The sequence below is a fragment of the Rousettus aegyptiacus genome, unplaced genomic scaffold (genome assembly GCF_014176215.1).
Source record: "Rousettus aegyptiacus isolate mRouAeg1 unplaced genomic scaffold, mRouAeg1.p scaffold_m13_p_3, whole genome shotgun sequence".
NCBI lineage: Eukaryota > Metazoa > Chordata > Mammalia > Chiroptera > Pteropodidae > Rousettus > Rousettus aegyptiacus.
In genome coordinates, this window is record NW_023416306.1 from 148,007,956 (window position 1) to 148,020,936 (window position 12,981).

The following is a 12,981-nucleotide window of genomic DNA, read 5'->3' on the forward strand; positions in this document are numbered from 1 at the left end:
GCACTGTGATTCATTGAGTTGTGTGAATTAAAGGCATGATCCAGGAACAGGCCATTGAAAATGATGGCCCCTGCAGAGTTAGAAGTGCTTTGATCTTCTGTTTTGACATGTTAAGTTTATCTTTAATTATATGTGATGACATTTGATTACTATACACTTAGACTATTATAATGTGGTTTGTAAAACAGAGTTTGTACTATATAACTTCAGCACCCATTTTTATGTAGTGAGTTTACTGAGAGATGTTTTAGTTTTAAGTAAAAACTGTTAGATTTCTGAATTAGTAGACAATTAAAATGTAAAATATTTGGCTGTCAGGAAATGTATGATTCCTATAAAATAAGAATTACCAGTGTGCTCTGTTGGACCCAGTGTCTAATTTTGCAGAGGTAATATAATTATGTGTGGTTATTATTTCCTCCTACTGACTACTTGGCTTTAGGCAAACCACTTAATTTCTCTGGACCTTTGGAAAATGAAAGCCTTGGACTAGATGATATTCTAGTTTGCAACTCTGAAATTCTGTAATTCTACTATTCTATAGAGTCCATGATAGACATAATTCAGAATACAATAGAAATTCCTAACACATATTCTAAAAGAAAGATGTTTTTAAAATCTGAGTAATTGGTTTTTGACCTTGCATTTTGATATGAAATGAAATAGTTACACACACACACACACACACACACACACACACACACTCACTCACTGACTTTTTCATCTTGCCAGAGAGGGGCAGCGGGGTTGGTGGGCAACCCCCACTATAAGGTTACAAAAGAGAGAACTTTCATTTGGAATTTCCTGTATTATGCCATCACCTTAGCCTTGAGGATATGCCTTTCTTTGAAATTGCTTGCTTTACTTGCATTTACATGCCGAGCTCTGGATTTTTCCCAATTATATACCCCACCTATCAAATATCCTTAAGAGTTTGAACTGATTCTGATCCTCCAGAGGAAATTACAAAATTCTTTCTTTTTGAATGTTAGGCAGATACAGTGATTTGACTTTTAACACAATTTAAATCAATTTTGCCAATGTTCCTAATGGGCTAGTAAAGCAAAAATAAAAGCAAAAACGGATAAACAAAACAAACTCCTTTAAGTCCAGTGTCTATTTAGAGAATATCATTAGGGAGCATAATATTCCATGTGTTTTTATCCTGAATTTGCTTATCTTTGTCATATGACCAATTCTTTACTTGCTAAGAAGTCTTCTGTTGTAAGAAACCTGTTCCTAAGGAAAGATAGGACCCTCTAGAAACATGCATAGTGATAGGTTCATAGCAGAAACTCAAGTATTTAAGTGAATTGCAATTTCAGAAACATTTTTCAAACATAAACCTGAAAGACTTAAAAGATTGAATTAGTGCTTGAAGTTATAAAGCTTCTTAACAAATGCTAGCATTATATTTGTAGGACAAATGAATTGTATTTTTTCTTCATTTGTATTGACCGTAAGATTTATTACTTTAAATTTTGATCTGTCATGCACAATTATTGAGTATGATTGTTTACTGCCTAAAAATTAGGCATTGGTACTTCGATCTGAGATTTTTTTTTTTTAACTGAAGAATGTTTTTCCTGTAAGTACTTTGGGATTTTTTGAAAGCTAAAAGCCTGTCAGTCTGTATAATTTGTACAAATTAGGTGACAGAGTGAAAAGCAAAACCAGAAAGGTATTATTGTATAGCTGCATCTCAAGCTTTCTTTCTCAGCTCACAGCCTATTGTTGTGTTAAGATTTTAGCATTTGTTTCTTTTTAGAGCGGGTGAAAAGGTGAAGCTTTAATATAAGCCATTTCAAGGTAGTTAACTATATTGTGTACTAATGGAGAAGAAAAGTAGTACAAATAGGTCAAAACAGTAGATAACGTTTGCTCCTCTTTATTGGTATAAAGAGGATGGGAAAGGCATTTGGGAATTGGAGCTGGGTGAGCACTAAAATTTGGAAAGCTCATTGTTGATGATTTTTTTTCTCTCTCTTCCATCTATAACTTGTTCGGAATCCTTTGAGATGGAGCTTCAGGCAGAATGATGAGAGGAGAAAAGAGAGAGAACAATTCACTGTGGCAATAGCATCTTTAGATTCTCTTTCTTGTTCCTTACAGCTAGTGAATCTGAAGTGAATCCTCAGTAAAATTTCAGGTTAGATGATTTAGTAGATTCATTACTCAAGAGGAAAAATGTTGATATCTAGGAGCCAGCCTGAGTTTATGAAAAAATATTATGATAGATTAATGTTATTAATTTTAATTTTATTTAAAATATTATGATAGATTAATTTTATGATACATTAATTTTATTCTTTGGAGGGTTATTTGACCATTAATTGCATAACATGTGTGTCTGAATTTTATGCAGCTTTTTGACATGGTTCACACAGTGATATTGCAGGTAAGATGGACGAGAGCGATATGATACGATAATGTAGTTACGTTTCTATATAACTAATTCATCAACTATCCGAAAGATTGTTATTTAATAGAAAAAGTTAACTTGGAAGGAACACTCTGGGATACCACAGGAATCAGGAATCAGTCTTCAGTTTTATGTTATAAAATATATAAACAAAGAGATAAAGAAAATATAGCTGACACACTTACCAAATTTGTACATAATACACAATTGAGGAAGGATGGCTAAAATTATTAGGTAGTAGACAGAGGAGTCAAAAAGCTTTAAATATAATAGAGTGATGGTCTTGACCAAGAAGATAAAATTTACCAAGAACAAGTTTATAATGTAATATATAATACTATGTATTGCGGAATGGGGAAGAATTAGCTTCATTATATCCCCTAGATGTAGGGGATGGGAAAAAAGACTTAACATCCTTAGGTTAATGGAAAACTCACATGGACAACTTTGTTATGCTCCTTTACAAAAAGCAGTATGATCTTAGGCTACATTGATAGAATGTCTAAAATAAGGTTGGTGGTCATCGTGCTTTATTCTATGTGCTAGATTATTACACTAGATTATTACACTTTAAGTGAGAAGATTCAAGCACATCCAGAAGAAAATGACTAAAATAAGAGGGTTTTTCGTATAAGCAAGCTAAAGAAAGAAGGGATGTTAGCTTATAAGGGATCATAATAGCTATCGCCTAATATTTGATGGGCAACCCTACTGAGGAGAGGTTAGAATGAGACTCTGAGGCTCCAGAAAGCAAAATTACAACCAATGGTTAGACATTATATGGAGATAGATTTTGGCTCCATATAAAGAAGAGTTCCATGATTCTTGGAGGTGTCTGAAAAGGTGGAATGACCTGCACTGGGAATTAGGTAGTTCATTTTCCAGAATGCTGCCAAATTACTTTCTGGGCCTATGGTAATAGAAGAAATTTATTAATCAGATAGGGACTAGAGCTAGTTGATTTTTAAGATGTGGTTTAATCTCTTTTTGGTTACGTTTTCTCTGTTTGTTTACAACCGATTTTACTTTCTATCATTTGGCTAAGAAGCAGAGAATGTTTTTGACCATAAACTGAGAAGCAGAATCATGTTATTATCAAAACATGCCTGTTGCTTTTGCAAGAAGCTTTATTCTTGTCTATTCCTGTTTGAAATATCTTTCTGAAATTAAAAGTACTTAACATAGGAGTTTAGAAGGGAAAATAATGTTGTTTCCAAGAAACATTATTTATATATTTGGCATATTTTAATTAGCGCCAAAACCAAGATGATCATACAGCAGCTATCAGAAGACAGTAGTACTATGAAATAAATACACACAGATACATCAGGACAGCCAAATTCATTTGTTTGTTCACTTAGTTTTGCTTTTACTCATTCATTCACCGATACTTTTTATTACCTGTAAGTGCTGGGCACTCTGCTGGGTCCTGAGAAGTTGATATAAACAACAATTTCTCTGATTAAAAATCTGTTAATGGGCTTTGTTTCTTATAACTTGCCAAGAAACATTTTTATTAAAATAATAAACAAGTATCACTTTTTCTTTTTTCCTTTTTCATGATGTAAACTGCAAAGAAAAGTATAAAAGAAGTCCTTGAAAATCCTGAGTTTAACTGTTTGTTAACTGTTGTATGTATTCATATAGATATCACACCTTTGGGTACATCGTCAGTATTAACATTGCTTTGAAACAGTTCTGAGGTAGAACTTGGTTTTTCCAGGTTTTCTTCACTTAGTGTCAGAGTTTTGCATATTTTTCTTTTTCTCTTTTTTGAAGTGTTAATTTCCATGTTGCTCTTTGGAAGGAAAAATAAAATGTTGTGTAAGGGGTTTCAAAATATATACTATTTTTTTTTTTGAGGAAAAAAGCCTTTCTAGCTCTCTTCAGCTAATTTTAATTTTAGTGTTGTTATTTCTAGGTAGACAAGAATGATCTTGAAAAAGAAAGCTTTTGAAATATTAAGCCAATAAAGGCATTACATGCCAGATAAGTTAATAGTTGAACATATTCACTGGTTACACTGCCAACTTATATCTTCAATTTATTTTAATATAAGATAGTTTACTCTCTTTCATCTTAAAAACATACCTATTAACATTAGCTTATAAATTATCACACCCAGGTAGGGTAGATTAGTAGTACCTAGTTTTACAATTAGAAATATAAAATGAGAAGCAAGTGCTCGTTTGTGTGACTATAGCCAAGCAGGGTTTGAGACAGAGAGTGGTCCCCTCTGGTTGATCTTCAAGTCATCTACATGTTTCTAAGACTGTTGTTACTGCCATGCTGTCTTTCTCTGAAGTTTACCAGAATTCCCTGGAAAAATGTAGCTCCTCCCCATTAATCTTCTCATCTGCAACGTATAGTCTTCTCTGACATTTCCCACAATCATCTCAAGATAGAAGAAAAATAGAAGAGATATTTGTACACTTATGTTTCCTAGTGACATTATTCACAATAGTCCAAAGGTGGGATCAACCCAAATGTCTATCACTAGATGACTGGATAAACAAAATGTGGTATATACATAAAATGGAATATTATTTAGCCTTAGAAAGGAAGGACATTTTGACACATGCTACAACGTGGATGAAACTTGAGGACATTATACTGAGTGAAGTAAGCCAGTCACCAAAAGATAAATAGTATATGATTCCATTTATTTGAGGTATCTAGAGTATTCAAACTCACAGAGACAGACAGTAGAATGGTGGTTGCTAGGGGCTGGAAAAAGGAGGAAATGGGAAATTTTTAAGAGGTATAGAGTTTAAATTTTACAAGAGGAAAAAGTTTTGGAGATTGGTTATACAACAATGTAAATATACCTAACACTTCTGAACTATATTTTATACATGGTTAACATGTTACATTTTATATAATATATACATTAACATAATTTAAAAAGGAACTTTCAAAAATATTTTTAATAGGTTAGCCAAATACAAACCATTCTATTTAAATTTTTTAAAAATGGCAGAGAAATGAAAAAACAAAAACAAAAAAGTAGCCCCCTACCAAAACAGACCAGTTACCAGATTAAGGGGTTCTGGCTCTGTCCTTCAGGATTGGGCTATAAGACAAATGTCCAAAATTGAACTTAGGATTGTTTCCTTACAATTTATTCTTCTTTCCTCTGTCCTAAGTTAGACCTAACAAATATCAGCCCACACTTCTTTTTATCCTTTACCTGCCAAATAATATTGATGGCCAAGTCCTGCTAATTATATTTTCTTCACCTTTCTTTTATCTACTTTCTCTACATCACTGGTATAGTTTATTTCTTCAGAGAATACTTCGTTAGTGGCTACTATCTGCTAGGCTCTGTTCTAGTTGATTGAGATCTATCAGTGTACAACAACAAAAGATCGTTGCCTTCACAAAACCTGTGGAGAAGACAGATGATAAAGTACAGATCCAAAAGTTAAATTATATAGTATTTTAGAAGATGCTAATGCCATGAAAAAAGAAAAAGTAGGGTAGGATGGGGGTCAAGGAGCATGGGGGTGGGAGAGAGTTACAATGTTAAAAGCGGTAGTTTGTACAGACCTCATTGAGAAGATGATAGTTAGGCAAAAACCTGAAGGAAGTAAGGGAATGAGCCATGGGTATATGGGGGGAAACTTTCCAGATAAATAACCAGTGTAAAGGCTGTAAGATGAGAGCATGCCTGGTGAGTTCAAGAAACTCCAAGGAAGCTGGTATACCTGGAGTGGGGAGAGCAAGGGGAAGAGCCGTGGGAAATGAGGTCACAGACGTAGCAGTGGTCAGCTCATGTGGGGCCTTCATGGGGCATTGGGTAGAGATACCTGATTTATATCTTAAAAGAGTCACTTCTGCAGCTGGGTTGAGCATAGATCATATGATCATGAGTTGAAACAGAGAGACGGGTTAGCAGGTTGTCGGAATATTTCAGTCAAGAAAAGAAGATAAAGGCAGCTGGGGACAGAGTGGTTAGTGGCAGTGGAGGTGATAAGATGTGGTTGTGTTCTGGATATTTTGAAGAGAGAGCCAACAGGAGTTCCTAACAGATTTGACATAGAGTATAAGAGAAAGATTCAAGATAAATATAAGTTTTTTTGTCCTGACATTTCCCAGGAAGGCTGCGGAATGGGTTTAGAGGGGAAGAATAGGAGTTGAAATTTGGGGCTCATTAAGCCTGAGATGCCTATTAGATATCTATTCTCACACCTTTTCTCACTTTTTGGAATACATTGTATTTTTCTATCCTTATCCTCAAGTTCACTTACCAAAAAACTTTCAGTCTTAATTTAGGCATCACTTGGGGTGAAGGCTTTTCTGTGGCACTCACTTCCAAGCAGAATTTAACAGTTCCTTCCTTTCCCCAACTATAGACAGTACATACTTCTTTCAAAACCCTTTATAACATATTATTGCTATTATTTACCTGTGTGTCTCCCTCATAAGCTCCTTGAAGGCAAATATTATTCCTAATTCATCTCTGTATCTCCACACTCTAGCATAATGTGTGACACATAGTGCTGCCAAACAAATGCTTGTTAAAAGATAATTGTTTTTTTGGCTTTCAACAGTCAATTATCTTTGAAGGAATTAAGTGAAGAAAAAAGTCTTATATTTACTTTACTGTTAAATATTTAATTTTAAAATTAATTTATTTTATAAATTTATTAAATTAAAATTTAATTTATAAATAATATTTAAAATAATATTAAATATAAACAAAAATAATTTGTATATAATGGTTTAATATTTATTAGTAAATATTAGGGTTTTGGCTAATAAAATTAAATGCCACATGTATAACATTTCTGGTATTCTTAATTACTTTGTGCAGATCCAAGTTTTCAGCTGGCATCACTTTATCCTGAAGAATGTTCTTTAACATTTCTTATACTGCAGATATGCTTGCAATAAATTCTCTTAGCCTTTATTTCTGAAAAAAATATTTTACCCTTATTTTTAAAGAATATTTTTGATAGTTACAGAATTCTAAGTTGACAGTGTTTTGTATTTTTTCCTTTTAGCAATTTAAAGATGTCATTCTACTGTATTCTGGTTTGCATTATTTCTGATAAGAATTAAATGGAATTTTTAGCTTTGTCCTATATATAATGGTATTTTTTACTGCTTTAAATTTTTTTCTGTTTATAAATTTTTTTAGCATTTTGATTATAATGTACCTTCTGTGGTTTTCTTTATATTTATCTTGCTTCTCATTTGTAGACCTGCTTTTTTGTGTTTTAAAAAAAATATTTTTCAGCAAACATGGTAATTTTGACTATTAATTTTTAAAATGCTGTTCTGTCCCCTTCACTCCATCCATGGTACTCTAATTACATGTATGTTAAAACAGTCGATATCATTCCACAATTAGCCTTTGTTAATTTTGTCTTTTTCTCTTTGGGCCTCAGTTTGGATAATTTCTATTGTGCTTCTAGTTCAGTGATATTTTTTTGTGTCTAATCTTTGATTAATTCTTCCCAATTTAGATAATGTTTTTTCATTTCTAGAAGGTCTGGTTTTTTGTTTGGTTTGGTTTGGTTTTGGTATCTTTTACTTTTCTCGTTTAATATTTTCCTTAATATCCTCAGCATAAATTTAGTTCTTTTACAAGTCCTTTTTTGCTATTTCTATATCTTTGTCATTTACATATCTCTTTTACTTAGTGATTTTTTTTATGAGTCTAATTTTCTTGCTTCTTTATATCTGATAATTTTTGATCAGATGCCAGATATTGTGAATGTTATGTTGTTGAATGCAGAATTTAATTGTCTTTTTATAAAGAGTATTAGGCTTAGTTATAGCAAGTATTTTGTGTTAATTGAGTTCAATTCTTTTGAAGCTTGTTAGTGTGTGTCTAGAGTTGTCTTTCCTCTAGGGCAATGGTTCTCAAAGTATGATACCTAGACCAACAGCATCACTATCACCTGGGAACTTGTTAGAAATGCAGATTCTAGAGCTTTCCTCCAGAATCACTGAATCAAAAATGGTGGAGGTCTGTTACGCCTCCACATTATTCTGATGCACTCTAATTTTTAAGGATCACCAATCTAGACCTAGTTTAGCATGAAATTTTATACAAACTATGGATTTCGAAATCAGGTTCCATTTAAATCTCAACTCCTTGACTTCTTATTGTGCTCTATAACCTCTCATTTCCTTAGTTTCCCATTTCACAGATTGGAGATAATAGTATTTTGTAGGATGTTGAGAAGATTAAAATAAAATTATTTTATAAAGCATTTGGCAGGTGGTAGAGGCTCATTAAGTGTTATTTTCTTTCTCCTTAGAATTAGTATAAGATGGAGGGGCAGTTAATTACTACTGTAGAATTCGTCAGAGAGGAAATGACGTTTAAATTGTTTCTCGAAGGGTGAGTAGGATTTGGATACACGTTAGATGAGTTCCAAGGACATTGTATTTTAAAGGAAATGAATGAGTAAGGCTCAAAGGTGTAAAAGGTGGGGAAGCCTGAAAATATATTATGGAAGTTAGCATGGTCCAGAGCCTTAAGAAAAGCAGTTTGGATTATAAAAACAAAACAACAAAATCTCTGGTAGTAAGAAAGTAAAAATGAAGAAAAAAAATGAAAGAAAATCTAACATAGTAAAAGTATACTTCCTTAGGCCATTCTTATTTATTACCATGACTAATAAATTTGGGAAGGCCTGTAGAAAATTCCTGTGGGCTGATATTTTCCTAACCACTATTCAAAACTACTTTAAGTTGATATTCTAAGCTGATCATTTCATTAATATTAAACTCAGAACATGTCTCCAGGTTTCCAAGAGTTTGCTAAATTGTTTTTTCCTGTTATCTGTTTCCTTGGTTTACTTATATTTTTTTCTCATCTTGTAAATATTAATTCCCTAGGTTTTCTAAGTGATTTATAATTTGAAAGTACAAAAAAGACTTTTCTTAGACTCTGTTATGTCTTTCTGTGTTCATATTTAGTAGGAATACTATCAAGTGCTTAGTAAAATATATAAATAACATACTTTCTACATTTCTTTTGGTGGGGATTTCTAAACTTAGATGTTTGATTTTATTGAGATTGATTTTTGTCCTAATGAGACTTTTGTTTATTTGTTTGTTTAAAATTATTATTATTTTTTTGTAATGTCTAATAGGAATCAGATGGCTTCCTGGATTGAGTTTGTTTCATTTCTCTAGTGGATAGCTTTTATCTGACTTTTAAGTATTTATTCTAATGTTGTTTTATTTGGTTTCTGGAGCTCTGGAAATTTTTAGGAAAAAATAAGGCTCATGGAGAAAAACTGTTATTCCTGAAAAATGCTAAGACCAGAAATGGGAAAAACAAAAAAATCAGATATCATTCTCGAAATCTGGATATCAATTTTTAAAAAGTCGTTTGCTTCTTTATCTGACACCAGTCATTTGGAAATCTGTCCCTCTCCTTCTCTGTGATATGTTATCACAAAAATCCTCTTGTGTTCATACTAGAATTACATTGAATTCATAAATTAAATTGAGGAGAATTTACTTATACTGAGTTTTCTCATCCATGAAAATGGTCTATTTCTGTATTTAAGTTTTGCCCCCAGAGATCTTGTACAACTTTTATTAGATTTATTCATGGGTTTTAAACAGTTTTTTAAATGGGTATTATTTTTTATTTCATAGTCAAATTGGTGTTGCCTCAGAAAATTGATTTTTGTATATAGATATTGAGTCCAGCAAACTTGCTCTACTTGGTTCTAAAAGTGATTTGTAGATTTTCTTGGATTTTTCCAAGGAGAAAATCATACCATGTGCATTATTTCCCTTTCCAAATCTCATACTTCTTTATTCTTGAACAGTAGTGGTGATAGTGGAACCTTGTTTTGTTCTTGATTTAAAGAGAGTCCTTCTAACATATTTTTCATGTTAGAAAGTTTCTTTTTGTTCCTGGATTGGTGGACGTTTTTAAAGTAGTGTACCAATATGGACTTCTATGAATGTTTTTTCTATATCTACTGAGATATCATATGGGTTTTCTCTTTTATTCTGTTAAGGTAGTAAAATATGTTGATGGATTTTCTAGTGTTAAATGCTTCTTGTATTTCCAGACAAATTGTTTGGTTATTTAAGTATAATATATTGTTAGATTTCCTTTGTTAATATTTTTTTAAAGAATACTCTGTGATTTTTCTTTCTAGTATTATACCTTTCAAGTGATAGAATAAATTTGGTAGCTTCCTCATTTTCTATTATCTGGAAAATTTATATAGCATGAGATTTATTTCTTTTGTAAAAATATAGTAAAACTTGTTTTACATCCTCTGTACCTGATGAAGTTTTTAGGTTGGAGAGGTTTTATTTTTATATTTTTAAAAAATGGAAATATTGCACAAATCATAAATGCATAGTTCTGTAACCAGAATCTAGATCAAGAAACTGAAAATTACAGGCACTATATTTATTAATTCTACTATTAATGGATTTTTGAGTACTTTCTAATTTTTGGCTAATATGAATAGGGCTGCTGTGAATGTTCTTACTGTGAATGTTCTTATACATGTCTTTCGGTGAACATATTTGCATATTCTCTTTAATCTAGGAGTTGTATTATTGGGTCATAGGGTTTATATAAGTTCAGCATTAGTGGTGTTGCCAAATAGTTAAACTGTTGAATTAATTTACATTTTTACCAGCAACATTTTGAGTTCTGATTGTTCCACATTCTTGTTTGGGCTGGTATTGGAGTATTTAATGTTAGCCATTCTAGTGGGTATGTTGGGTATCATCAAACGCTGTTAATTTGCCATTTCTTAATGATGAAGTACATTAAGCATCTTTTTCATATACTTCTTGGCCATTTCTTTATAGTCGCTTTGGTGAAGTTCCTATCCAAGATTTTGTCCATTTGGATCATCTGGCTTTTTTTTTTTTTTAATTGATTTGTAGAAGTTTTTTATATATAATGGATACCAGTTCTTTGTTGGATTTATGTACTGCAAATAGCTTCTCTTATGGGTAGTTTTTAAATTAGTTTTTTAATTTCTAATAGTTATTTGATTTTTCTATTTACTTTTGAGACCATTTTAATAATTTTTTTCTAGCAAGTTCTTGATGTATCTGTTTTTAAATCTACTGATATAAAGTTGTTTCAATTAGTCCAGAAAATATTAATCACTATTTTTAAAACACTGCATAAGTAAGCATATGCGAGTACGTGTGTGTATTTTTTTTTTTTTAATGCCTACAGCACTCAGTCTTCCTAGGTGGTCTCCCATCCAAGTACTAACCAGGCCCGATCCTGCTTAGCTTCCAAGATCAGACGGGATCAGGTGTATTCAGGGTGGCATGGCTATAGACGTGTGTGTATTTTTAACATAACTAGTAGCATACTTTACATACTGTTTTGTACTTTGTTTTCTTCACTTAACAGTATTTCTTGGAAATCCTTGTTTTTTAATATATAGAGAGCTCCTAATTAAAAAAAATAGATTCATAATATTTAATAATACTTTGTGAAATTTATTTATACAGTCCCTTATTGATGGACATTTGAATTATTTTCAGTTTTTTGCTATAACAAACACGGATGCAATGATGATAAATTCATAAAATAGAATCTGGTCTCATTAATTCCTGGGCTGGTAAGGTATTAACTTTTATGATTCTTGTTCCTTTTTTGTTTTAAAAATCTTTTTAATGACAGATATAATCCACATATACTAAAATTCACCATCTTAAAGGGTTTAATTCAGTGGGTTTTTTTTAGTATGTCCACAGAGATATGCAACCACTACCACTATCTAATTCCAGAACTTTTATATCATCCCCCAAAGAAACCTGATACTCATTTGCAGTCTCTTGCCTCCCCCCAGCTCCTGGCAACCATTAATCTATTTTCTGTCTCTGTATTTGCCTACTCTGGACAGTTCACATAAACGGGAGATCATACAAAATGTGGTACTTTGTGTCTGGCTTGTTTTCCTTACTATAATGTTTCCAAAACTTTATCCATATTGTACCATGTATTGGTATTTCATTCCTTTTGTGGCCAAATCATATTCTACTGTATAGATATACCATATTTTAGTTGATAGACATTTAGCTTATTTCTACTTATTGTCTATTATAAATAATGCTCCTGTGAATATTCGCGAACATATACTTTTAATTCTCTTGAGCCTATACCCGGAAGTGGAATTTTTGTGTTATATAGTAACTCTGTTTATTTGAGGAACTATCAAACTTCTAACCACTCCATCATTTTACATTCCTACCAGGATTGTGTGTGGGTTCTAATTTCTTCATATCTTTGTCAACACTTATTATATATATAAAATGTTATATATAATATATATAATAGCTACTGTTCTGATGAGTATGAAGTGATGTCAATGGTTTTTATTTGCATCTTCCTAATGAATAATGATATTGACTATCTTTTCATGCGTTTATTGGGTATTTGTATATCTTCTTTGAAATAAGGTCTATTCAGATCCTTGCCCATTTTTTAATTGGGTAATTTGTCTTTTTATTGTTGAGTTGTAAGGGCTCTTTATTCTGGATACTAGATCTTTTCAGATATATGATTTCAGCCTCCCATTCTGCAGGTCGTCTTT

The 12,981-nt window shown here is 32.0% G+C and overlaps 1 protein-coding gene and 1 pseudogene across 7 annotated transcripts in view; one reads left to right on the forward strand and one right to left on the reverse strand.

Annotated features, from left to right (window-relative positions):
* RAD51B (RAD51 paralog B) overlaps positions 1 to 12,981 on the forward strand; it is a 556,279-nt gene that overhangs the window by 96,061 nt on the left and 447,237 nt on the right. The window lies entirely within an intron of this gene.
* Positions 11,604 to 11,722, reverse strand: LOC118600930 (annotated as a pseudogene).